This window comes from Camelus ferus, chromosome 34 (assembly GCF_009834535.1).
Source record: "Camelus ferus isolate YT-003-E chromosome 34, BCGSAC_Cfer_1.0, whole genome shotgun sequence".
In the NCBI taxonomy this organism is placed as follows: Eukaryota; Metazoa; Chordata; class Mammalia; order Artiodactyla; family Camelidae; genus Camelus; species Camelus ferus.
The window spans coordinates 2,999,152-3,027,087 of NC_045729.1; positions in this window are offsets into that span (position 1 = coordinate 2,999,152).

Genomic DNA, 27,936 nt, shown 5'->3' on the forward strand with positions numbered 1-27,936 from the left:
TGTTTGGTAATTACCTCCTGAACATCTGAAATGTGACAAGTACTGAGCTAGCCCCTGAGGACAGAATGATAAACACAAATAGACATGGTTCTTGCCCATTTGGAGTTTGCTTAGAGGAAGAAGAAAGATATTGATCAAATAAACTCAAAAATCACAACATTTATAAAGGCTACAAAGTAGAGATTCTTACAAAGTGCTAGATGATTCAGACAGAAAGACTTCCAATGGAGGTTATAGAGGGATGCTTTTTAAAAAGGGCTCATTGGAGCTCAGATTTTGAAGAGAAATAAGATTTACATTTACTGAACAGGAGGGAACTTTGTCTCAGGTAGAGGATGCCCCCAGCATGAGCCAAGGAACAAGGTTCTTGAAGGAATGAGTATTCAGAACTGTTTGGAAAAGTGGAAGGTAAATCCATTTGCATAATATAAGAGAAGATGATTAGAAAAATAAGAATCGATGGGAATGTTGGTGCCATATTGTGAGAGTTTTGAATGCCAGGTTAAAGAGTTTGGATATTATCCTGTGATCCATAAAGAATCTCTGGAGGCTTGAGAACAGTAGGGAATAAAATAAAATAAAATAAAATAAAATAAAATAAAATAAAATAAAATAACCTGCCAGGACTATGAAGGATGTATTGGGGTGGTGAGGAGGTTAGAGGAGACGCCATTAAAGATGCTACTTTAGCAATGAGCTACTTGAGGACTGAGACAAAGAAGGTCCAAATCAGGACGTTAGCAATGAGAATACAAAGGAGGGAAAGATACAAAGGATAATGCTGTCAAAATATTGACTGATCTGGGCTGTAGAAGACAAGGATAATAAAGAACCATTAATGTGGAAGAGAAAATTGAATCAGCTATACATTGGCATAACTCATTTTTTTTCTGAATGCCACCCTTATATTGGTGTTGTACATATGTTAACATAACAGTTTTGGATTTCAATTTGCTTATCTATAGATAAAATAAGGTGAATAATAATCACTTAGATGGAGCAGTAATAATAAATGTTTTGTTCAGTAAAACAAATAGATGCATTAGGGTTCTTTGTGGAGAATGGATGACCTTGATTCACTTACTCAAGCAGAGAAGGTCAGGGTTACAGAGAAACTTAGTGACCAGAGTGAGCAGTGGATTTTCCAAGCTAGGAAACTGAAGTCCAGAGAGATTAAAGGACTTTAGTGAGGCCAAGCAACTAATCGGAATCGGAGTCCAGATGTCCAGCTTCCCAGGCCAGGGCTTTCTCACCACTTCATGGAACCTCTTCCTGTTAACGCTGATGTTTATTTAGGAAAACGATGCTCTCATTGCAGCTGGGCTTGCCCAGCCCACAATGGCCGCACAGTGTTTAACAAAGTCAGTGAAGGTGTGTCCTTCTCACTTTGGGTCAGAACAGCTGGGTGTAGGCGGTCCCAGCCAGGGCTCTAGACAGATGCTCTGCTGTGTCCGTCCCGAGATTCTGCCCTGTGTCTGAGAAAAGGAAATAAGTGATGGGAAAAGCCACAGAGGAGTGAGAAGCCACTCAGGAAAGATCTCTTTCCAAGGGGAAAAAGAAGCCCAGGTGCACTCACGGGGATCGAGTTGTACAAGGCAGGTCTGGGAGAGAGAATGTTGCCCGTGGCCTTGTCACCATTGTCTTCCATTGAAGTCACTGGATGAAGGGGTGGTACCAAAGTGCAAGTAAAACTTAAAAACTGCTGTCTCTGCACCATCTCTGAGAGGTGGTGAGAAGGCAAGGTGGACGAGGCAGAGATGTCAGCAGAACAGGCACGGGCAGCCTCCATGGCAGGGAGTGGCCAACAGCGGCAGGCGTGGTGTTGGTCCGAGCGCCCACATCTAGTTGCAAACATCAGCTCTCTCTGGGTTTTAGAAACTGACATCAATGTGGGTATCAGCTGCCTGAGCAGCAGCCAATATGCCTCTGCTTGGCATTCGGGAGGTTAGTTGTCACTTTTACTTTGGCATCATGGTAGGGAAGAAGTGGACGCAGTGTCGAGGTCCTAAGGGTGTCTGTGGGATCGTCTAGAGAACTCCCAGAATTCCTAGTGTGGAAACTCAGGAGGATGAATTTCCTACAGGACGAGGTTGGGGTGAGCATGTGCATTCTCTGATTACCTAACACATCTTCTATAGGTTAAAACAAAAACAAAAATGGTGGCTTCATAGAATGAGTTTGGGAGCATTCCCTCCTTTTCAGTCTTCTGGAAGAGTTTCAGAAGGACTGGTATGAGTTCTTCTTTGTATGTTTGGTAGAATTCCCTGGTAAAGCTGTCTGATCCTGGACTTTTATGTGTAGGGAGTTTTTTTTTAAATTGCTAATTCAATTTCATTTCTAGTGATCGGTTTGTTCAGGTGGTCAGTTTCTTCTTGGTTCAGTCTTGGTGGACTGTATGTTTCCAGAAACTTGTCCATCTCCTCTAGGTTATCCATTTTGGTTCCATATAGTTTTTCATAATATTCTCATATGATATTCTGTATTTCTATGTTATTTGTTGTAATTTCTCCATTTTCCTTTCTTATTTTGCTTATTTGTGCTCTCTCTTTTTCCTTCTTTGTGAGTTTGGCCAGAAGTTTGTTGATTTTATTTACTCTTTCAAAAAAATAGCTTTTGGTTTAATTGTTTTTTTCTATTGTTTTTTAAATCTCTATTTTATTTATTTCCTCCCTGATCTTTATTATTTCTTTCCTTCTACTGACTTTTGGGTGTTTTTGCTCTTCTTTTTCTGATTCTTTTAGTTGGTGGGTTAGATTATTTATTTGAGATTGCTCTTCTTTTTTGAGGAAGGCCTGTATCACTATAAATTTCCCTCTTAGCACTGCCTTTGCTGCGTCCCATGAATTTTGTGTGGTTGTGTTTTCATTTTCATTTGTCTCAATGTATTTTTTAATTTCACTTCTGATTTCCTCATTGACCCATTGGTTTTTTAATAGTATGTTGTTAAATCTCCATACTTTCCTTTTTTTCTCCTTTGTTTTTCTGTAGTTGATTTCTAGCTTCATGGCATTGTGGTCAGTAAAGATGCTTGAGATAATTTCTATCTTCTTAAAACTGTTGAGGCTTCTTTTGTGCCTAAGTACATGATCAATCCTAGAAAATGTTCCATGTGTACTTGAAAAGAATGTATATCCTATTTTTGGGGGGTGTAATGCTCTGAAAATATCCACCAAATCTAATTTTCCTATTGTATCATTTAATTTCTCTGTTGCCTTATTAATTTTCTGTCTGGGAGATTTGTCCAGTGATGTTAATGTGGTGTTAAAATCTCCGACAATGATTGTATTCCCATCAGTTTCCCCCTTTATCTCTGTTAGTAGTTGTTTCATGTACTTAGGTGCTCCTATTTTGGGTGCATATATATTAAAGATTGTAATATCCTTATCTTGTATTACTCCTTTAATCATTATAAAATGTCCTTCTTTATCTTTCTTTATGGCCCTTGTTTTAAAGTCTATTTTGTCTGAAATCAGTACTGCTACACCTGCTTCTTTGGCTTTTCCATTTGCATGGACTATCCAAAACCAGGCACAGTTACCACCAAAGAAGAGAATTACAGACCAATATCACTGATGAACATAGATGAAAAAATCCTTACCAAAATACTAGCAAATAGAATCCAACAGCACACAAAAAAGATTATACATCATGATCAAGTGGGGTTCATCCCAGGGACACAAGGATGGTTCAACATACACAAATCAATCAATGTAATACATCACATCAACAAGAGAAAGGACAAAAACCACATGATCATCTCAATAGATACAGAAAAAGCGTTTGATAAAACTCAACACCCATTTATGGTAAAAACTCTCACCAAGGTGGGTATAGAGGGAACATATCTCAACATAATAAAAGCTATATATGACAAACCTACAGCCAGCATAGTACTCAATGGTGAAAAACTCAAAAGCTTCCCACTAAAATCTGGGACAAGACAAGGCTGCCCACTATCACCACTCCTATTCAACATAGTCTTGGAAGTCCTAGCCACAGCAATCAGGCAAGAGAGAGAAATAAAAGATTTCCAAATTGGAAAAGAAGAGGTAAAAGTGTCACTATATGCAGATGACATGATACTATATATAGAAAACCCTAAAAGGGCCACACAAAAACTACTAGAGCTGATCGAAGAATTCAGCAAGGTAGCAGGTTACAAGATTAATGTTCAAAAATCAGTTGCATTTCTTTACAGGAATGATGAATCAACAGAAATAGAAAGTAAAGAAACAATCCCCTTTAAAATAGCACCCAAAGTATTAAAATGCCTAGGAGTAAATCTAACCAAGGAGATGAAAGACTTATATATGGAAAACCATAAACCACTGATGAAGGAAATTAAAGAAGACTTAAAAAAATGGAAAGATATCCCATGCTCCTGGATTGGAAGAATCAATATTGTTAAAATTGCCACACTGCCCAAGGCAATCTACAGATTTCATACAATCCCTATCAAATTACCCAGGAGATATTTCACAGAACTGGAACAAATCATCGTAACATTTACATGGAACCATCAAAGACCTAGAATTGCCAAAGCATTACTGAAGAGAAAGAAAGAAGCTGGAGGAATAACTCTCCCAGACTTCAGACAATACTACAGAGCTACAGTCATCAAGACAGCATGGTATTGGTACAAGAACAGACATATGGACCAATGGAACAGAATAGAGAGCCCAGAAATGAACCCACAAACTTTTGGTCAACTAATCTTTGACAAAGGAGGCAAGAATATACAATGGAATAAAGACAGTCTCTTCAGCAAATGGTGTTGGGAAAACTGGACAGCAGCATGTAAATCAGTGAAGCTAGAACACTCCCTTACACCATACACAAAAATCAACTCAAAATGGGCCAAAGACTTAAACATAAGACAAGATACAATAAACCTCCTAGAAGAAAATATAGGCAAAACATTATCTGACATACATCTCAAAAATGTTCTAGGTCAGTCTACCCAAGCAATAGAAATAAAAGCAAGAATAAACAAATGGGACCTAATTAAACTTACCAGCTTCTGCACAGCAAAGGAAACCGTAAGTAAAACAAAACGACAACCTACGGAATGGGAGAAAATTTTTGCAAATGAAGTCGACAAAGGCTTGATCTCCAGAATATATAAGCAGTTCATATGATTTAATAAGAAAAAATCAAACAACCCCATCCAAAAATGGGCAGAAGACCTAAACAAGCAATTCTCCAAGGAAGACATACAAATGATCAATAAGCACATGAAAAAATACTCAATATCACTAATTATCAGAGAAATGCAAATCAAAACTACAATGAGGTATCACCTCACACCAATCAGAATGTCCATGATTCAAAAATCCACAAATGACAAGTGCTGGAGAGGCTGTGGAGAAAGGGGAACCCTCCTACACTGCTGGTGGGAATGCAGTTTGGTGCAGACACTGTGGAAAACAGTATGGAGATTCCTCAAAAGACTAGGAATAGACTTAACATATGACCCAGTAATCCTGCTCCTGGGCATATATCCAGAAGGAACCCTACTTCAGGATGACACCTGCACCCCAATGTTCATAGCAGCACTATTTACAATAGCCAAGACATGGAAACAGCCTAAATGTCCATCGACAGATGACTGGATAAAGAAATGGTGGTATATTTATACAATAGAATACTATTCAGCCATAAAAACCGACAACATAATGCCATTTGCAGCTACATGGATGCTCCTGGAGAATGTCATTCTAAGTGAAGTAAGCCAGAAAGAGAAAGAAAAATACCATATGAGATGACTCATATGTGGAATCTAAAAAAAAGAATAAACATAAATACAAAACAGAAATAGACTTATAGACATAGAATACAAACTCATGGTTACCAGGGGTCAGGGGGTGGGAGGGAACAGACCGGGATTTCAAAATGTAGAATAGATAAACAAGATTGTACTGTGTAGCACAGGGAAATATATACAGGATCTTGTGGTGGCTCACAGCGAATGAGAATGTGACAATGAATGTATGTATGTTCACGTATAACTGAAAAATTGTGCTGTACGCTGGAATTTGACACAACATTGTAAAATGACTATAACTCAATTAAAAAGATGTTTTAAAAAACTGCATGGCAGATAATAACTGTAAATGGAGTATAGCCTTTAAAAATTGTGACTCACAAAAAACAAAAACAAAAACAAAAAATTTACACCTGCTTTTTTTAAATCATTACGTTTGTTCTTTTGAAATCATCTTAATATCTGGAACACTATTTGGGGCTGGGTCAGGTGGCGGTTTACAGTTCTGAGTGATCCCAGTTTCTGTCAGACCTCTGAAGAGTTGACTTTTTGTGTCTTAAGGTCTGCTGGTGAGTTCTGTGGGAAAAGTTAAAGACCATTTGAACCGACTGTTTTGCTTTTGCTGGATCTCAAACAAGCTCTTGCTGCATGTGTGGACCTGTAGAAAGGGCAGATGGTTAAAAGTTAAAGACCTGAGTGTTGGCCTTATTCTGCAATATGACCTGAGGGAAGTTATTTACCTGCTCTGACAGCTTTATCTTTAAAAGCAGAGATGGTCATCTCTTACTTAACTGATTTTTCTGGAATTATGGTTGAATTCTGTTCTGCGGAGTAGGATTCCTTTTCATTTACAGTTAACAGCAGGAAATCTAACTTTCCATGCATGTCTGGCTTTATTTCACAGCCTTTGCATCAGTGTTTTTCAAACAGTGCTCATGATAATGCTAATACCTATGAGCTATTTCTTCATTAAGTCCGTTAGGCAAATGCTGGATTAAACAAAGTTAAGTAAGTTTCTTTACTGAGTCCTCTCTGAACTTTCAAAATACACTTTGTCAGTATCCAAAAAAGTGATACCTTATATAGATTTTCTTGTCTAATGCAAGTGTTACATAGACTACAAGTATGGGAAAATCTGTTTATAGTATTATATAAATTTTTTGAAACATACTAATGGAAAAATTCACTTAGACCCCTTTTATTCTGGTCAAAAAACATTTATTAATCTGTGTTATGCTCACTGGTGAGTATATTTTAACGATGAGAATTTTCAGTGCCTTTGCTTACAAAGGATGAATTGGAATGTACTGATATTTTTAAATTGTCACTAAATTTTTCAAGAGTTGACTGAAGAATTCAGAAGCCCTTAAAGGCCGGGAAGTCCTCCTCCATCAGTTTTGGTTAAATTTGGTTTGCAGTATAAAATAAGAGAACAGATAAAATATTTCTACCTATATTCTTCAGGTCTGAACTTCTGGATTCCACAGGCAAAGGTTTTTGAACTCCTTAAATACCAGGCGATTGATTACTATCCAACAAGATTTGTATTCCCAGCTCTTAATGGAGGTTTACTACACATCCACAATGGGTACCGAGGACATATCCTCACCGTCTCCCATCAAAACAGGTGTAATGTCAGTAAGCCCCAGGAACAGCCATTTGTACAACACGACAGTAGCCCTTTAGATGTAGTCGATTGTGCGAGAATGTGGGTCCATGACCTAAGTTGAGCAGACGACAATCTCGTCTTTAAAATTTTTGAGTTAAAATGATAAGATTCTGGGCTTAGTTTTGCCTTAACTCTTAATTGCTGTCATGCAGACATAGTGAGCAAATGCGTTCACTACCAGCTGGACTTGAACGCAGAGAAAAATTTGTTGAGCATGGTAAGGATGAAGCTGACGTCAGGAAAGAAGAGCTGAGAGGTGGAAAGAGATCGCAGCTTCCCAGTTCCTGGTTCGCCCTCTTCCTGGCAGCCAGTGCATTTTCAATCTTGGGTATTGCCAGACAGCTCATATTCTATTATTTTTCCTCTCAAAACAACTTGAGTTTGTCTTTGTTTTTCCAAACAACAAGTGAAAGGTATTGTTCAATACAAAACAATGCAAAGGGAATGATATTGGTCCAAATCCTAGAAGTATGATTAGTAAAAGAGAAGGATCAAGTTGAGGCAAAGTATGCTTAGCTTTGGGTGACAGACACACTCAAGTTTGAATCCTGGCACTTGCAATTGCAGAAGCCTGCTGATAGCAGGCAATATCACCCTCTCCCAGCCTCAATATCCTTATCTATAAAATGGGTATAATAAAAATACTTCATACAGCATGGATGAAGATTCAATGAGATAATGCATAAAATGCTGAAAAAGCACATAATGAGAATCCAAGGAATCTTATAGCCATTATTATTTATTCACTCATGGAAATAACTTTAACCAGCTTGTTATCTCCATGGTTGTCAAAGATCAGATTCTTAATAATGGAGTTGTTGTTTTTGTTTGTTTTAGTGTGTTGTGTTTTCGAGGTTTGTGGCACTGAAGAGGGGTGGGCAAGGGGTGGGAAAGGGGCTCTGTGGGGGACTCTGGGCACCCCAAAGACAGCTGGAAGTTATAGATGCCTGGGAATATGGACAACGAGGCTATACAGTGGGAGAAGGATACAGAAAGGAGGGAGCAGAGTCATGAAGACCCACCCTGGGGAGCAGTCCTGCTGTGCTGAACGTCCCTGGAAGCCACCTCGGTGCCCTTCACTCTCAGAGGACCTTCCACACACTTACACTAAGGAGTCAAATCGTCCCTTTCAGTTCATTCTCCACCATGAGTAATTCTGTCTGCATGATTATTTGCATGACCATCCCTTCCTCCTTCACAAGAATGCCTAGGAATGACACTGGAATCATGGAAAAGAACTGCCCTTCTGCAGACAGGGATCCCTGGAGCTTGTGAAGAGGCCAGAATAAGTCCTAGGTTCTCTTCCAAATGCTCACTGTCCTGGGGGGCTGGAACCCGCTCAGGTCACGTCATCGAATGCCCAGCCTCCCACACTCCTGACCAATACGATTCAGTAAGCCTCTCCTTGCCTTGCTCCACCAGGCATTTGGGAAGCAAAGGAGACACTTTTGACATGACTGTAAAGAATACAGTCATATTTTTTACTTTTTCTAAGAGGAAAATGGACTGTTGTCAACACAGGTCTTCCTCTTTTATTGGTCATTTCCAAATTCTCTGCATCCCTTTTCGTATTGCCTCTTAGCTTTCTGTAGGATTGGCTATTCTGTCAGCCAAGGTAATCATGTAGATGAGAATATTTCTATTTCTGCAGGGGAGAAAAAGAAGACTTAAGTGAACCTGTTGGGGGCCCAGAATTGGGTAAAGCTTAGAAAAGTTTGACTTGGGAGCATGAGGGGGAGGAGATCTGCAGACTGACCTGAGTGGTCCCACGTCTCTTACCATGGCAGCTGGTTAAGGCTGCTGTCTAGCATATGCCTTCATTGAATTCTGCTGTTTTTCTGGATTGGCATGAAAAATGGGCATGTCTCCGGGCTACCATGACGTGACTCTTATTTTGTAGAGGATATGCAGAGACTTCTTTTTAGAGAGAGATGCCACAGGTTACATTCCCTGACTGGACAGTATTTCCTCTCATAAATAAACATATGCCCCAAATCTTGGTTAATAGCATAAATTGTTTTTTGATAGTATATTTTCATGCAATCTCTCATCTTTTTTGGCTCATTCTCGAAGTTACACATCAGTTTCAGAAAGCTTCCTTGCTGTAACTCTCACCTTACCATTGCTTTCATAGGTTAATTACATCTGTTAGGTTTTTTGTTTTTTTTTTTAATTCCCAAGACCCTCTAAAGATGCTGCTGGAGACTGGTCCATAATTCAGCTGTGGATCTTTTAAATGAGTTTCTCAGCTCTGCAATTTAGAGCCAAATGGAATCCATTAGCACCCGTTAGCTATGTAGCTGATTTATCAGTGACATGGGATTTAGTTCTTAAGGTTTGGGAGAAAAACAATAAAATAATAGAATAAAGAAAAAACTAAAAAATAGGCTTATAATATGATCCAGCAATCCCACTCCTGGCATATATCTGGAGGGAACTCTAAATCAAAAAGATACAGGCACCCCAATGTTCATAGCAGCACTATAAACAATAGCCAAGACGTGGAAACAGCCTAAATGTCCATCAGCAGATGACTGGATAAAGAAGTTGTGGTATATTTATACACTGGAATACTACTCAGCCATAAAAAAGAATAAAATAATGTGTTTGCATCAACATGGATGGACCTGGAGATTGCCATTTTAAGTGAAATAAGCCAGAAAGAGAAAGAAAAAACATCATATGAAATCACTCATATGTGGAATCTGAAAAGGAAAAAGAAAAAGAAAAAAAAGGACACTAATGAACTCATCTACAAAACAGAAAGTGACTTGCAGACATATTAAACAATCTTATGGTTACCAAAGGAAGTGGGGTGGGAAGGGATAAATTTGGGAGTTTGAGATTTGCAAATGATAACCACTATATGTACAATAGATTAAAAAAAACCCACATTTCTTCTGTATAGCACAGGGAGCTATATTCAATATCTTACAACAACCTTTGATGAAGAAGATTTTATTTATAGGCATGACTGGGACATTATGCTGTACACCAGAAAATAACACATTGTAACTGAGTATACTTCATTTGAAAAAAAGAAAGGAAATTCTCCTCTCCTCCACTTATTTTTATGTGGAATGATAACACAATGCTTCTCAATGGGCAGGGGGAGAAAAGACACCATATGTAAAAATGGGCTTTGGAAATCCTAATATAATGATTGATTAATAAGTGATCTCATTAATTAAGTTAATAAATTTGGGTATGAGTTCAAGAAGATGAGGAAAAGAAATGTATTGTAAAGAAACTGAGTTCATGAAAATGAAGGAAGATGGATAGAAAGTGTTGGAGCCCGCAGAGAAGCCAATGCGGGAAAGTTCTATGAAACACCAAGGGCTGACCATTTCACCTTCCTGTGGAACTTTCTCGAGTTAACAGGCTCTTTTCACTATATCATTTCTTATTATGTACTACTGGAACTGTAGGATGCAGAGATCTTATCCACTCTCTGAATGAACAGATTTTGAAAAAGTACCATAAGGTGGTTATTTGCATAATTAAAGAAAGAAGAGGCTACTGGAGACCATTCCAACAGGGAAAGAAGGAATACTTGTGAAGTAGGACACTAGAAAAGTCTTTTTAAATTTTTAAATATAAGCCTAACCAAAGATTATCATGTTGCACTTTTATGGAAGGTACTCATTCATTCCACAGACTTACCAGCTCCCAAATGGCAGGCACCGTGGTGAACGCTGGAGGTATAAAATAAATCAGACACATTCCCTCACTGCAAGGATTTAATGATCTTAGGTGGGAGATTTACACGTAAGCAACTTTAATGCAATAATCGTACGGTGGCGATCAGTAATAATAGTACAGAAAATTACAATGGAAATTCAAAGGAAGTCACTACCAGCTCAGCTCAGAGTTGTCAGTATCACTTCCCAGAGGTGCCAACGGCTGAGCTATAATTTAAGAGATGAGCAGGAGTTCACCCGGTGGGAGAGGGGGGTGGTGCCTTTTCTGGTGAAGAGAGGGTTTCAGAGAAGGCGAGCACGTGAAGGAGTTTAATGTGATATGGCAGAGGTGTGGCTGAGGCTGGTGTCTGGAGGGGTGTAAAAGGAGGCTGGTCAAAGAAAGCTGAAGCATAAGATTAGCACCAGACTGTGATGGGGTTTTTCTGCTGTCTTCCCTAAATTGAGAATTTTGCACTTCACATCTCATGCATTAGGATCTACTTGTCTAGTTTTATTTGTATGCTTCTTTGTAGCAGAGAAACATGAAAATGGTGTCTTAAAGGGTTAACTCTTAGATGACATAGAGAATGGATTAGAGACAGGATAGGAAGTGATGGAAAAAGACCAATTCACTGTAGTAATCAGAGATGAGAAATAAGTAGACTTTGAACTAATGCTGTGGCAGGACGAATGAAGAAAAGAAGGATGCAGGATATATTGATGAGGTATAATTAATTAGAATTGGTCTGTGGTTGAATTTGAATGTTGAGGGTAAAAAAATTCATAAGTAACCCAAGGATTTCTAGTCCAAGCATCTAGGTGATGTCATCCATCAATCTGGTACCATGGTACCCCGAAAGGGACATGCAAGAAGAGTAAACTCAGTTTTGAACATGTTGAATTGGAGATTCCTGTTGTAGGGTAGTGAGAATGACTTGTCTCCTAGGCAACTAGAAATATGGGACTAGAGCTAAGGAAAATTGAGAGGACGAGGAATATTGTCTTGGTAGTCATGGAACAGAGTGGGAAATTGAGGTCACAGGTGTGGACCCGATCACCTGGCAAGAGCATAGAGAGGGAAAAATGTATTCTGCAGGTGTGGAGGGAGCAAGAAAGGAGATGGAAGGAGTCACAGGGAGGAAGGACCAGAGAAGAGCTGAGGGAAAAGTAGTTTCAAGGAGGAGGGGGTGATCAACAGGATCAAATTATTCAGAAGCCTCATACAAATAAAGACAGACTGTCTCTTTTGAACTTGGTAATGACTAATAGTCTCAGAAATTTCAGCCTTATTTTAGTGGTGGGGGAAAAAATGAGATTACAGTGGGTTGAAGAGTGAATGGAGGGTGGAGGAAAAACCAGAAATCAGTGATTTGGACATTATGGAAGGTGATGGAGTAGGCTTTATATGAAAGACTAGATTTAAAGGGAGAACTGTGCATGTTCATAGACTCAGAAGAAAGCCCGGGGGAGAGAGGACCATTGAAGATTCAGGAGAGTGTAGTGCTAACTGAATCCTCTCTGTACACTCACATTCTTTAGAATATCTCCGAGCCTAAGCTGCAGCTTCGTGGGGCACCGAATAGTAGCCAATTAAAAGTGAAATTAATCTATAGCAAGGTCTACCTGGGTGGGGAGAGTGTATTTTGTTTTTAAAACCAAAACAAAAATAATTGCGAACTTATGAACCATTTATAGTTCTTTTTTTCCCCTCCACAAACTATTCAAGTTAACAGGGGAAAAATAAAGTTTCTAAATAAAGTCTTCCCCTAGGATTGCATTTTTGCCTGGCCAAGCCAAACGAACCAAATCTTTTGTTTCTCTAGCAATCTTGCTTCCCAAGAAAAATACACCTGCAAGTAGCAGGGGCCAGGTTTTCCCCACCCTCCGCCAATTTCTTTTTTTTTTTTGGTCCCCAAAGTAACGTTAGAGGGCACTTCTACATTGTGTTATGCGATCCTTCAGCCAAGATGGTTAAGCAAGTGTAAGTTAAAGCAATCAAATCACTCTTTGTTTTGGAGGTGGAAGTCATTGCCCCTCATTTTCTCCTCAGATGCTCAGGCTCTGGAGTGATTCCTTCAGTGTCTTCCAGGGATATACAGTTTGAGGATTCTTGACAGTTCTGGCACGGTGGCCGGCAAGTTACCATGTGTTAGTGCTTGCGATAATAGCTATTGTCTGTACCATCTAATTATCTTGTCTGGCATGCTACAATCAGTCATTCTTCCAGGGCCTGATGAGAAGCAAGCTCTTCACATTTTATGTGCATCTTGGAGACACTGATTCCCTAAGTGCAAACCCCAGACACTTTATGTGAAGTTTTGGCACGCAGGGAGGCTTTGTAAAATTCCAAACTGTGGAAACTTTACCCAGTGTATTTTATTTTGGAAGTTGAGTTTTGTTTTTTTTTTTTTTTAATAACAAAAAGAGAGCTGAAAGAGGATAGATCTTGGGATTATTCTGGTATCTAGAAGTTCTCGTACACCTAGTTGTGGTTAGTTGGTGGTTAGTTTCTTTATTTATTAAAGGGAAAAAGCGGGAGTTGATAATTTTTCAATGCTTGCTATATGCTAGACATCATGGAAAGTGCACCATTTGCCTGATTTCTTTATGGGTTATGATAATTCTGGGAGATTTTGTGTGTGTGTGTGTGTGTGTGTGTGTGTGTGTGTGTATCCCATATATGTAAACTCTCCCCCTAATGTATCTAGAAATTAAGATATGATTAAGTAGTTTGTTTCAGACATAACATCTAAGGAAGGGTAGAACTGAGAGCAAATTTCTTGTCTGCCTGACAATTACTAACACCCTCTGTTAGTTTCATTTTAAGGGATTTCTTAATTTCCCAAGGAATCAAAATATTGGATTTATGTAGAAGCAGAGTAGTAATAGGAAAGGTCCATTAATGGATCCTCCACCGCATGGAGTGAAAATGCCTCAAGAGAATCCCTAGACCCTCCTGGGTACGATTTTCTATTCCATTTCAGCTCCAGTGCGGTAGGTCCCTTCTCTGACTCTGCCACAAGCCATATACGTAGACCCATTCGGAATGCCTTCTCCTTGCTCCCTCTGACCAAACCCTCCCTTCTAAGCCCAGTTCCTATCTTCTCTTTTTCCATAAAGTCTGCTTCAGACCTTCAGTGGACCTTTCCTTCTCTTGTTTCACTTACAGAGGGTTCCGGACAATTTGATTTATTTAAATTAACACTGCTGTATATTTTCACTCAGCTTCTTCCTACTTCCCTCATCTCCTTACTAATCTTATCTTCTTTAAAATCACAACATGAATTGAGGCCTCTAGCAAGGAGGAAAGGGCTCAGTGACACTTTTGGATGAGTAGAAGTCCATTTGGTTTTATTGACATGCTTGGGATGGAGGAATGGAGGTCAGAAGACTACAGAAAAAATTAGAAACGTTCGTATTGTGGAACCAAAGCAAGCCCCCAGGGGTGCGCCATTTTGTATGGGTACAAACACGTGTTTTTTTGACAAGCTCAGTCTCCCTTTCTCTTGACTGTGGGAAACTACTGAGTCTTGTCTGCTTGATCAGCTTGTGTCGAAGCCCAGCATGAGCTAAGACACGAACAGCTGTGAACAACGGAGTAGCAGGCAAATGTCCCGGAGGAGAGCTCGCTGGATAGCATCCCCTGGCATCCAGCACCCATTTCCACCCTGTTTTATATCCCCTCTTACATCACAGGGACCAGAAGCCTTAGAAATGCATTTCCCAGGACTCCCTCACCCATGAACTTTTATTACCATTTAATGGTTACAAACTTTTGAACAGACATGGGGGCAGCTTTTACATCAGTAACGGTTTCCTGAAGTCTCCTGACTCACTGGTGCAGCAATATTTTCCTGACGCTGCGCTAGAGACGCAGGGATGTCAGTGGACCTTCTCCAGTCTTTACTCTTTCATCCTTTCCAGCGGTTTCCTAAGCACGTTTCCCTTTATTGCATCCCTTTTCAGTTTGAAATACCTAGCGTGGTTTCCATTCCTCGAGCTAGAATCAGGATTCCCAACTCTGCCCGCAACGAGAAAGGTTAAAACCCAGAAGCAGTTACAACGAAAGGTATCTGGCTTTTCTAAGAAGCCAGATTCTTCTCTCCTTCCATCTTCACGTGGAGCCTTTTTCTCTGTTACACAAGTGCTATGGGTTGATTTCTGCATTGCCAACCCGCAATGTGATGCATTTAGAGATAAGGCCTTTGGGAGGTAATTAGGGTTAGATGAGGTCATGAAGGTGGGGCCCTCAGGAGAAGATTTATATTTAGGGGAAGAGAGAGAGCTCTCTCTATTCACCATGTGAGGACACAGCAAGGTGTCTATGTAACTGAGCAGGACCCTGTGGGGTCTTCCAGGGTCAGACCCCTTCCCCATACCCCCTGCTGCAGCTCCTCTCTGAAGCACCCAGATAATAGTATCTCATGTCTATTTCCTGAGTTTTTCAGATGCTAAAAATCGCCACCAAAGGGAAGAAATTAACTACTTGATGATCATGAACACATGGCCCCCAGACCTTCTGGCCCTGGGGGTTGATAGTGTTGACCACCTTGTTCCCTCCACATCAACCAATCAGAGGATTGTACACAGCTGATCACGTACCCTGTGACCCCCCACCCCCACCCCTCACCTGGCCTTTAGATGTGCTTTGCTGAAATCCTTCGGGAAGTTCGGAGTTTCCTGGGGCATGAGCCACCCCATCCTCCTTACCTGGCCCTGCAATGAACCTTTCCCTGCTCCAAAGTCTGACGTTTCAGTCTATTTGGCTTCATGGTGCAGCGAACCACAAACTTGCCTTCGGTAACATCTACAATTCAGGAAGGGAGCTCTCACTAAGCACCAAATTGGGCAGCACGTTGATTTTGGACTTTCGCCCTCCAGGACTAAGAAAATAAATGTGTGTCGTTTGTGCCACCCAAGCTGTGACAGCGGCCTGAGCCAACCAATACAGCAAGGATTACAGTTTGGATGGAATTTTCCATCTCTGCCGGCCTTCTCTTGTTACAATGGACCTACTGACACCTGCATTTTACTACTCCCTAACTGGACCAGAACAGCCACCAGGAGTGGCCCGAGCTTCCACAGAACATGGGTTGGAGCTACTTTCTGACATTCGTGAGTGACCCCAGAGTCTGGCCCAGGCTACAACGTTTATAGACAGTGAGGAAGACTGTGGGGAGCTTGCCTCGACACCTGGGAACAACCAAAAACCCGCCCTCAGGTGACTGTTACTCTACCTTACCCTCTGTTTCCTCTAGAGCTTGGACTAAGGGTGGACGTCATTCCTGAAGACATCACAGGGGGCAATGACTCTGGTAAATGTCCCCTTTTCTTCTGCAGGAGAATATGTTACCAGAGCTAGAGGGGTACCCTGTGTCCTGGAAATGGAGTGACCTGGGACCCCCAACGTTCCTAGAGAAGATGAGTTGAGATCAAAACTGGGGCTCACCAGAGGGGCCAAAGCCCTGAAGGAATCCCATGCTTCTCAGCCCAGGCCCCCTCTCCCCACCTCTTTAGATGCTCCACTTAAGGGGCAACTGCATTGATTTACTTCTTGCTGCCACCATTAAACTTGAAGGATTGAGAAGAGTTCCTCCACCCTCATGACCCAAAATTTCTATTCTGGAGAAAAGTAGAGTTTTTCCCGGGAAATACTGGGAAAGCAAATTGATAGAATGTTTGGAACAAAAATCAGGAGTGTTAAACTCATCTGAAGCTCTGAAAAGAGAAACCCTCCCTTCTGTTGGGGATAAGTTTGTGGTCATGCCTGGCAAATAACATAAAAAAAATTGAAGGAATCAATCAATGGGATGGAGACAGACTAAGGGAGAAAGGGAGCCATGCTGTACTATGATCTTTCTGGAAGTGAAAACCGGAGAAGACATCAACTGTTGAATTAGCACTACACAAATTCTGTTGTGGGAGTCTCTATTCTATATTTGCTCGCAGTGATGGTTGTTAGTTGTGACACGGGGGAGGATTACTTGGGAAGCACCCAAAATTATTGAGCAGGCCCGATTTCTTCCCAAATACATCTCGATGTAGGGTCTAATCTGTATTGCCACACATCTTTGTGGCATCTCTATGCTGGTGAACTGCGCTAGCTTACAGATGCAGCGTTAGACCTCACACCCCTTTTTAGTGGAATAGTTTGAGGAGGTGAGTGAGGGTGGGGAGCTGGGTGGTAGTACATAGGACATATTTTCAGAACTGCTGTTTTAGACAAAAGACAGGGGAGACACTATTCAAAACTCTGGGTACCAACTCTGCCTGGCCAGTAGGGGTCGCTGCTGAGCTGCCAAAAGACAACGTACTTGTGGAGAAGTTCTTTCAAGACCTGGTCCAAACGTTCCAGTTTCTTGCTGGCCACTCCCCCTGGCAGAAAATTTCTTATCTTCCAGTCATGCAGAACTATTTATCATCACTTCACCACACCTACCTTTGCTTTGGTCCTTGTTTTTCTCACTCTGCCAGGAATGCTGTCTCCTGCCCATTCTTCAAAGCCAGATCAGATATGACCTTCTCTGACCAACCATCCCAGGATCCTTAGGTGGGAAAAAATCCTCCCCTACACAATGGGTCCTGTCTGTCTATCCATCCATCTATCATTCACATCTGTGTTGTAATTGCTTCTGTACAAATTGATTCTCCACCTGTACTGGAAGGTTTCTGAGGGCAAATCCAAATGATGTTCACCCTTTACCCCAGGACCTGTTACGATTTCTGCTATGTAGCTGCTTTTCTGGATATGAAAGAAAACACCATCAGTAAATCATTTCAAGATTGCTCAAAGAGTCCGTATTCCAAAAGGTCCCATGACCGTTCAGGGTTGAAAGGATTTTACGTGTAACTGTCCACCCAGGGAGTGAGAAACACACTTCTCAGTGGACTCCACAAGCAAGCGTATCAGTAAGTGTGAGGTGGGTGATTCCTGTTTGAGTCAGTGTCCTCACTTTGAGGTGATGCGTTGTTCATAGAATAAGACTGTCCGGGGAAACTGAACAGTTAACATTGTTAGAAATGAAGATGAGGCAGACTTGAGGGGCCCAAGACATGCACTGGACAGATTGCACGCATGTCTAGAGCCAACGAGGATTGTCATCCCAGGCAGATGACATCTCTGACAAGAGACCTGATTTCACGTGCGGGCTAACTTCAGTGTTACTTAAGGAATTCTTCCCTCCTGACTTCTTTCATCACCAGGTAATTTTAGGAGACGGGGGAGAGAGAGAGAGGGAAAGGGAGATGTCAAGAATCAGAATTCTTATAACAAGGAAGAATTTCCTCATCAAAACCTAGATCTGTTTGTGCCAAGTGTGAAAAGGCATGAAATCGTTAGGCACAAGCTATCCCCCAAAGACTGGTCTTTTACTAGAAAGAACTTTGTAAATGTTAATAGGTCCTAGACTAGCTGGAAGCAGCTTTGCTCTGGGCCCAGAGACATAAAATCATCATCACTTTGTTTGTCTGATTCTAAATGGGCTTACTATTGATTTGCATTATAAGAATTCCAAATTCCCACCACTCCAGGAAAGGAATCCAAAGCCACTGCTTTTCATTCCTGGTTGTTTCCTGCATATGAAATGTCTTGGAAATTCTGCACCAAATGTGGAGAATACACGTGAGAAAAACCCTGACTAAATATTGCATCTGCTCCCCTCGCACGGTTCCACCCTAAACACCCGAGGATGGGTTCCGTTTCAGCTGGTTCCCAAGGGAGTGGCTGGAGTTCAAGTCCATGCACAAAGGGAATCAGATGAATAATCGTCCTAAGAAAGCTGGAGAAAGCAGGCAGAGTGTGTACCAGAGGGTTCACCTCTGCTACGTGTTGACTTAGGAACACATGTCGACACTACGTTGCACGTCACAAAAGCATTGAGCTCAGGGGTCTTCAGTGGCTGATCTTCCCCTTACTTCTGGTTAAACATCAGAACAGTGAGTTAACAGCTTAGCCTGCAGGGTTTAGCTATTCTGGTGGGAGACTTAAGGCATGTGCACCAATGCCAACCCAACAGATCAGAAAATGGAGCCTCAGGGGGGAAAAAAAGTGCCTTGGAAACAAGCTAGTTAATGACAGATTTGACACTGTGATTAGAGTTCTTGCCCCAAGTCTTCCCTAGAATGGAGGCAAACCCATGGTTTTATTTCAAAATGCATTCAGATTTTCAGGAGGTGGAAAATTATGTTCGCATAGCCCTTATTTAAGTCAGGGAGAACTCTGAGGATGGAAGCTGTATGAGGAAGAAGAGCTGGAAGGGTTTTCATGCAGATTCATTTGTCCGTGCGCCATTTTGTTTTCTTGGTGAGCATTTTGAGTTGAACTGTCTCCTCCCCCAAAAGATATATTGAATATAAGTCCCAGGTACCACACGTGATCTTAATTGGAAATAGAGTCTTCACAGACATAATCAAGTTAAAATGAGATCAGCAGAGGGGACCCTAAGCCGATAAGACCAGTATCTTTGTGAAAAGGGGGACATTTGGCCACAGAGGCAGACACGCATGGAGGAAGATGATGAGAGGCCACGGGAGAGTGCCATCGACCAGCCAGGGAATGCCTGGTGTTACCAGAAGCTAAGAGAGGGACATGGGGCAGATTCCCCTTCAGCCTCAGAGGGAACTAACCCCGCCAACACCTTGCTTTTGGGCTTCTAGTCTCCAGAACTGTGAGACGATAACGTTCTGTTGTTTGGGCCGCCTAGTTTGTGGTACGTTGTTAGAGCATCCTTGCTTGTCCCTTTATTTCATGTTCTTCTAAAATCGAATCCCTTTTTTTCATAAGAAAAGTCTGTCCACACCCCTCTAAAGTCTCCCACATTTCTCAGGTCAGGGAGACAGACTTGCCGAGGTTAGAGGTGGAAGACAAACAGGCTCAGACAAGCATTATCCTGACAGAGGCTGAGCGTCTGCCCCACCCACCTCCCCCCAGCCAGTCCCTCACACGCTCCACATGGCGTCGCTCTGGGCGACTGTCTGCAAGTGATGGGAGACCCAGCCCCAGAGATAAAGGAGGTCTGTTCTCTTACTGTTTATTGTTAAGTCAGACATTTTCAAAAGTTTTAACCATATGACTCATGCAGTTAATAAACCCACACAATGTGAAAAGATAGAAGGGAAGGAAACATTCTGATTTCATTTGTACCAAAAAAAAAAAAATCTCCAAATTGATGATGAATCGCAGAAGGAAAATATATGAACTTTCTAATGCACTGCCTTCAAAATTCATAGCGAAAGGAAGGGATTTTCTTATGTGCTCTCAGATACCACCAGTCAAAACAAAGAACTTTATTTATTTATAGTTATAAATCCACGTCAGATTTAAGGATGACTACATTTGATCACTGAAAAGATGAAAAAAATCTATCAGCCTGTTGCCTAAGTTTCTTGATGACAGGAAGTCCCTGGTACCTCATAGATGTTCATCAGAGAGTGAAATAGAGATGTCTTAATTATAAATCAGAAAGGTGTGGAGAGGGAGAGGGTGAATAAGAGGGATGAGATGCACTGTGGTCACTCTAGGGGTCACTCCACCTATATTACAATAATTAACGTCTATGTTATAACGTGTTTCACCACACAGGGCTGTTTGCCATCGTCCCGATCCACATGATTAGTCACAGTGACCTTGCTTAGAAGTCGTCCAGAGAACACTTGACAATGTCAGGTTACATGATAGTATCTGGCAGAGGTTTAGTTTCAAACCTTTCAAGTGGCTGTGTTTGAATGACCCCACTCCATTCCCCTCTGCATTTCAGAGTGGCCACCAAACTGGCTTCGATGCCCACAGTGTCGGTTCTCTCCTCCCCGTCCACCCACCGTAACACTTAAGATTACCTTAAGGGTCTGAAGCAGCTGCTTGGTGCAGAGTTACACAATTCTGTAAGAGCTACAAGATCACAACAAAAATTAAAGAAACATGCCATTTTTATTTGACACCTCCCCGGTGTACCCTCCCAGGGGCTCTGGACCTATTGGTCTGTTCAAAACCTTCCTACATCTTGGTGCCATCGCTGCGGCACCATCTTTTTTCCTGGTTTTCATCTTTTTCTTTCTCAGAAGAGCATGATGGTTAAGAGCACAAACTTTGGGTGCCCAAGCTCTGTCACTCGTTAGACCTGGGAAAAGTCACTGAATCTCTCCATACTTAATTTCCTTGTGTTGTATAATGGATAATCGTAATACCAAGACATGAGGTTGTCGTAAGCATTAAAGGTGTTGATGTACATAAAATGCTAGAACAGTTTCTTTTACATATTATATACTATGTAAGCATCTGCAATAATTATTACTCTACCGGGCCACTAGATAACACACAGCAGGTGTAAGGGGACCAGAGATACAGAGATTTAGGGGTCTCCCCCCATCAATTACAGGAAAAGGAAACTGACAGCTGTTGACACACCTGTTTGGACATTGGCGGCTTGAGAAAGGAAATGTTTTGTGGCAAAGCACACTGCTCTTTATCAAGGAGAGGGCGGCAAAGCACCTGCATTATTTCCAACAGCGAGCTCTTGCTAGATAGGGTTCTGCAGCTCAGCTCTTGAGGCAGATGGTGAGAGCCGCATGCTTGTGGATTTTCCCACTCTCTCCACACTCGCAGACTCACAACCACTTTTGGTGCCCGTGGTTTAACTTCTGTTTCTCTAACTCCTGTTTATGAGCCAAGTGGTTTCATGTCATCCGATTGATGGGGAACGTGTGAACAGGGGATAAGGATGCGGAAGCAGTTTCCACACTGGGCAGGACCACAGTGTGCCCATGCTAAGGAGGGAAAAAGAGCTCAAGGCCTTTGGGCTTTGAGGGACTGCCTTTAGTTCAATTTGAGGGCTTGAATAAAATCAAAGTCACGATCTGAGTATTTAAAAGGCATGATTTATTGGAGTATAAATGAAGGTCTCAGTGTTGAAGGAGGCTGGGATGATGAGGCAGCCAAGCAGGGTGAGACTGGGGTCAGAGACAGACAACCAGATTTTCGATAATCTCTCTTTCCGCTGGGAAAGGGCAGAGGTCAAAGTTCACCAATGATGCCAGCATCCTGTCTAGTCAAGACAAAGCTCCATGATGGGGGCCGCGAGGATGCCGTGAGACCTGCAAAGCGGTTTCTTTCAGCTGGCATTCTTATGCAATAATTTGCTGATAAAAGTAGCTGGAGAAAACCCTATGCCTCACTCTTTGCTCCTGCTTGACCCCAGCAAGGTCAGGTCTCAGAATTTGATGGAATCCTAGCTGATCAGAGCTCCCAAAGCCCTCAGAAGTTTCCACCCCACGCCCACCTAATTTTAGGGATGAAGAAACAAAAGTTTAAAGAGATGAAGTGACTAAGTACCAGCTAGGAAAGAGCTGCACCTGGAATCTAGTCTTTCTGGCTCTTAAAGAGGAGGTCTCTCACCCTTTCCACTGCCCCACACACACCTCGCTAAGTTCTGATGGGCATCGGCTGCAGAATTCTTGGAAGAAGAAAATATTTTTAGCCTTTAAATTACCCACAAAGATAGTTGGCAACAATTCCAGAGTTGAAGACACAGTTCCTCCATGAGGATGGAAGTATGTCCTTTCTCATTGTATCACTTGTGTTATTGCTAAAGAAAATTGACCAAACTTTCTTTGTCGAGAAGAATGAGGAGCGAAACAGTATTGAGGGGAAGGGTGGTTTAGGAGAGACCTCCATTTAGAAAATTTTTCTTAACCTCCTTGTCTAAGTATTTTCAACATTTAACTAAAATAATTAACAGGTCTTTTTAAAAATACAATTTAACTTTGCTAGAGTTAAAAACGAGTTCCCCCTAATTTCATCTCCTTCCTAACCTAGCACTATTTATCCTTTTGCTGAATAAGTCTAATTTTTCTTTCCATTTTCCTTTACAGACCATGGTTTCTAGAATTCCCATCATTTGAAGTAATTTCCATTGTATCCTCTCCAGTATATCCACATCCTTCTTAAATTGTATTACTCCTAACCAGACATAATATTCCATTTGAAGAGTTCCCAGGAAGGAAGGAAGACAGTAAGAATATAGCAGTTATTCATGTACATTACATAACTTATAAATACAAATAAAATACATTTGGCAAGTTCCTGCCTACGAGCTGGAAGTATGTTGGAACTTCTGTTGGTCTTAGGATTGAATTGATTCTATGGTTTTTTTTCCCTCACAGCTCAAATACTATTAATTCACTTTTTCAATCCACTCACTGATATCTTAATTCCAAAAATAACTTAAGAGAATCGCATAATGGAAATAACATTTGAAAAAAGGATTCAAAATTCAACAGATGGAAGACTGAGATACTTATTTTCAAATCTTAGATAATAATACAATTGGGCATAAAATTTAACTTTGAATTTCCTGGAAGCAAAAAAAAAAAAAAAAAAAAAGAGAGAGAAAAATTTCTATTTTAAGTAATTTTAAAGATTACTTTGCTCCAGAAGAACAAACAAGATAAAAGTGACTGGCCCATAGCTTTATGCTTGAATTTTTCAGCCACTGATCTAACACTTTGGTAAGTTTTTCCTCTTCAAAGGCTATGGGTTTCCTCTTTTCTTATAACATAGTTTTGGCTTGATTAACACTTGTTGAATGAATGAATGTTACTTTCTGTTATTTCCCAGAAATTTTTCACCAAGTCCTCAACTTTCTCTAAAATATCAACTAACTACATTAATATTTGCACTGTTTAGATTTCTTCTAATTGAATGTTAGACATTCTCGGCTTATCAAGAGGCTTTTGACTGTATTTATGTATTTTTAAGTTTCATTTTGTATAGAGATTCATATAGAGAGTTGCTTTGGGTGGTTTATCTGCAGGTTGTGGGTAGCCCTCACCTGATCCCCACCACATTTTCCACAGCAGGTAAGGATCAGGCTGGAGTGGCCTCACTGGTCAACTCCAGAGCCAAGGTGATGGCAACGGTCTTGCATATTATTTGGCCATTTAAAAATATCCTGACGTCTAATGGCTTTTTTTTTTTTAGGCTGAATCAGTATAACTTTCATCAAAAGATTTACTATCAAAGGGCTTTTTCAAACATCATGGATAGTCCTAATATAAATAAACACTTAAAATCAGCATGTGCAATTTACATAAAGTCTTAAAATTTCATTTTGTTTTCTTCATAAGTTGACCCCAAATCTAACAAGTCTAGTTTTTGTCCTCTAATCCATATAACAAAAATAATTTAAATGTTTTTAAAGAGATAACTAAAAAGACATAGCATGCTCAAAAGCCTAATGAACTTGTTAGTAAACTAGAAATAGAATTGAAATGCAAAGCAGTAAGGATGAGGGAAGTTGCAGTCTTGCTAGTTTGCATGTCCAGCAGTAGGCATGGTCACCAACTTTTGCCTCTTTAAGGGAAACCAATACTAAAAGATCTCAATTCAAGGTAGAGGACCAGATCCAGCCTTACCTCTTGAAATCAGTACCTGGAGAGACGCTCCCTTATATGTCAAGGTAGGCTTTAAAATTGCTGTCAACTCGTTGCTTGGGCCTGTGGCTTTATAAGATGTTATAGGTCTAAGAGACAGAAAAATTAAGACACAGCTTTATGATCAAGAACTAAGCCAAACTGCTAACTAGCCTTATGACTGTATCTGGAATAGTCCAAAGTCACGGCAGGACAGGAAGTTCAAAACACCACTATATGTAAAAGAATATGAAAAAGAATATATGCATGTACATGCATGACTGGGACATTGTGCTGTACACCAGAAATTGACACATTGTAACTGACTGTACTTCAATTAAAAAAAACACGACACCATTATAGGATCTGGTTTTAAAGGGCTTAGCAGACTCACATACAAAATAGGAAAACTGCTAAGGTGAGAGAAGAGAGGCAATTTAACAAAGATAAAACAAAGTAAAAAGAAAAGACAAGCAAAAGTTTTTTTTGATTGAAAATGATTCTGCAAATCCAACATCTAACACTAATAAAATCAGTGAGAGAGTGGAGGGAGTCAGTAAAGAGATAATAATGACTAATAATTGTCCTACACTGAAGAAACACAAGTGTTTCAGTTTTAATTGAAGTATAGTTGACTCACAATATTATATTAGCTTCCAGTGTATAGCATAGTGATTCAATATTTTTATAGGCTGTACTCCATTAAAAGTTATTACAAATTAATGGCTGTAATTCCTTGTGCTGTACAATAAATCTTTGTTGCTTATCTATACATATTAATTTGTATCTCCTAATCCCATAATCCTGTCTCACTCCTCCCTTCCTTTCCTCTTCCCACTGGTAACCACTGGTTTGTTTTCTCTATCTGTGAATCTGTTTCTGTTTTGCATATACATTTGTTTGTTTTACTTTTTAGACTCCACATTTAAGTGATAGCATACAATATTTTTCTCTCTGCCTGACTTATTTCACTGAGCATAATATTCTCTAGGCTCATCCATGTTGCTGCAAATGGCAGAATTTCATTCTTTTTTATGGCTGATTCATTGAAAGAGTCTTCCAAGCACTGCGAAGAAATACTTAAAACAAACCAACCCACACTAAGACACATTTTTGTGAAACTCAGGAGTACAAAGAAAATCGTAAAAGGTACCAGAGAGAGGAGACAAGGACAAAAGCAGAAAGAATGAGAAACCTGAGAGTACTTTCTTAAAAAAAGGGGGGCGGGGACTGGGGAAAAAAAGTTGATTAAATCAAGAAATTAGAGAGAAAAGAAGTACCATACACCAACGAAAACTAGATGGAAGGAAATAATAAAGATAAGGGCAGATATTAAAAAAATTAGAAAACAAAGACACAGAAGATGAGATCAATAAAAATCAACAGGTGGTTATTTGAAACCTGATAAATTAAGCAAGACTTAGTAAGACTGATTTTAAAAAGAAAAAAAAAAATCATAAATAAGCAATACTAAGTCCAGAAAGAAATAATTAAAGATAAGTTGAGATTTTAAAAATAACAAAAAAAAAAATAGTATGGACAACTTTGTCAAAAAAATTTGCAGCAAGTTTATATGAATATCATTGAATTAATCATTAAATAAATTAAATGGATCATCAAAAGTCTCCTCCCACAAAAGACAATAGGCTCACATAGTTTTACAGGTGAATTTTCGCAATTTATCAGGAGTTAATCTCTATCACGTACAAACTGTTCCAAGCACAGAGATAAGAGAGAGACAGACAGATAAGAGATACGCACAGCATTTTATACGGCTAATACAATTTTGATACCAAAAGTAGACAAGGGAAATACAAGAAAATAAAATAACAGATGTGTTTCACTTACAATATACTGCAAAAATCTGAAATAAAGCATTAGTAAGTAGAATTCATCAATGAATATTAAAGCATTGCGTCACATCCAAATAGCATTATTCTCAGGAATCGAAGGATGGTCCAACATTAACAAATCTCTTATTGTAATAAATCACAATTAGAAATTTAAAAATATGACTCTTTTGATAAATGTAATTATTTGATAGTTCAGCTTACACGTGTGATATAGCACTTAGCACACTTAGTACAGAAAGGAACTCTCTTCATCTCATGAAGTTATACATTAAAGATTTGCAATAAAAACTATATGTAAGGGTAAAATTTTAAAAGCATTTCCTATGAAGCTGTTAGCAAAGTAGGATTCTCAGCGTTGCCACTTGTATTCATTATTCTTCTGCTGTTTCCATCTAATTCAGGAAGACAAGACATGGCATAAAATGAGTAAAAAAATAGAAATGAAAGGTCAAAGCATCTTTATTTGTAACTAATATGACTTTGTATGTGGTATAACCAGGAGAATTTGCCAATACATGTTTAGGAACTAAGAGAATTCCACACTAGGCTCATTAAAAGATCAACATAAAAAATTATTACTCAAAAATACAATGGGAAAATAAATTCTATTCACAGGTGCAAGAAAACTTAAAGTATCTAAAAATAAATAACCAGAGACACACAAAACCTTTATAAAGAAAATTACAAAGCATTACTGAAAAAAGTAAAAAGAAATTAAGTAGACAGGTGTGATATTTTCATGAATGTGGAAATTCATGATTGCAAAGACGTAATTTTGATAATTTTAGTAAACAGCGTGAGAGGGTTTGCCTTATCTAAAATCAACACTTTGTATAAAGCAATAGTGTGACAACCTACCCTTGTAGGACATTTGGTCCTGCTGAAAAATCCATAGATTTTTGGTCCGTAAGACATCTGGTCCCTGCCAAAAGGTCCTTGATGTCTGAAGGACCATTTGGTCCTCTCTCAAATGTCCATAAGACATTTGGTCCATACCAACTGGTCGTTGATATTCTGCCCCAAACCAATTGGTATGGAGCAAACTATGCTCATGGACATTTTAGATAGGATCAGATTTAAAGGACCTTTTGGCAGGGACCAAAAGTCTTACGGATGTTTTTTGACAGGACCGAATGTCTGCTAACCTAACCTGCTAGCAGCCCAGGTCTAGACAAATAGAAAATTGGATCAGAATAAAAATTCTAAAATAAGACTCACACATAAAAAATGATTTTGGAAGAAAAGAATGAAAAATAATGCTTTGACATCCCAAATCCCACATCCTCTATAACATAATTGAAATGCCAAATGTCATGGTTTCATGTACAGAAGAAGTCTAGCTTCTTTTTGAAACCTTGGAGGAACATGACATCTTTTCAGTCCTCCTCAAGCGTGCCTGTCTGAATTGTTTTGACACTGCTAAGTTCCTCTCCTCTTTGAAACTTTCTGTTCTCTTTTTACCACCCTAACACCACACTTTCTGGGTCCTAGATCCTTTCTCAATTTGTCTACTGGCCGCTTTTCCTCATCTACCTCCTCCCATACGTGGTTAACAGGATTCTAACT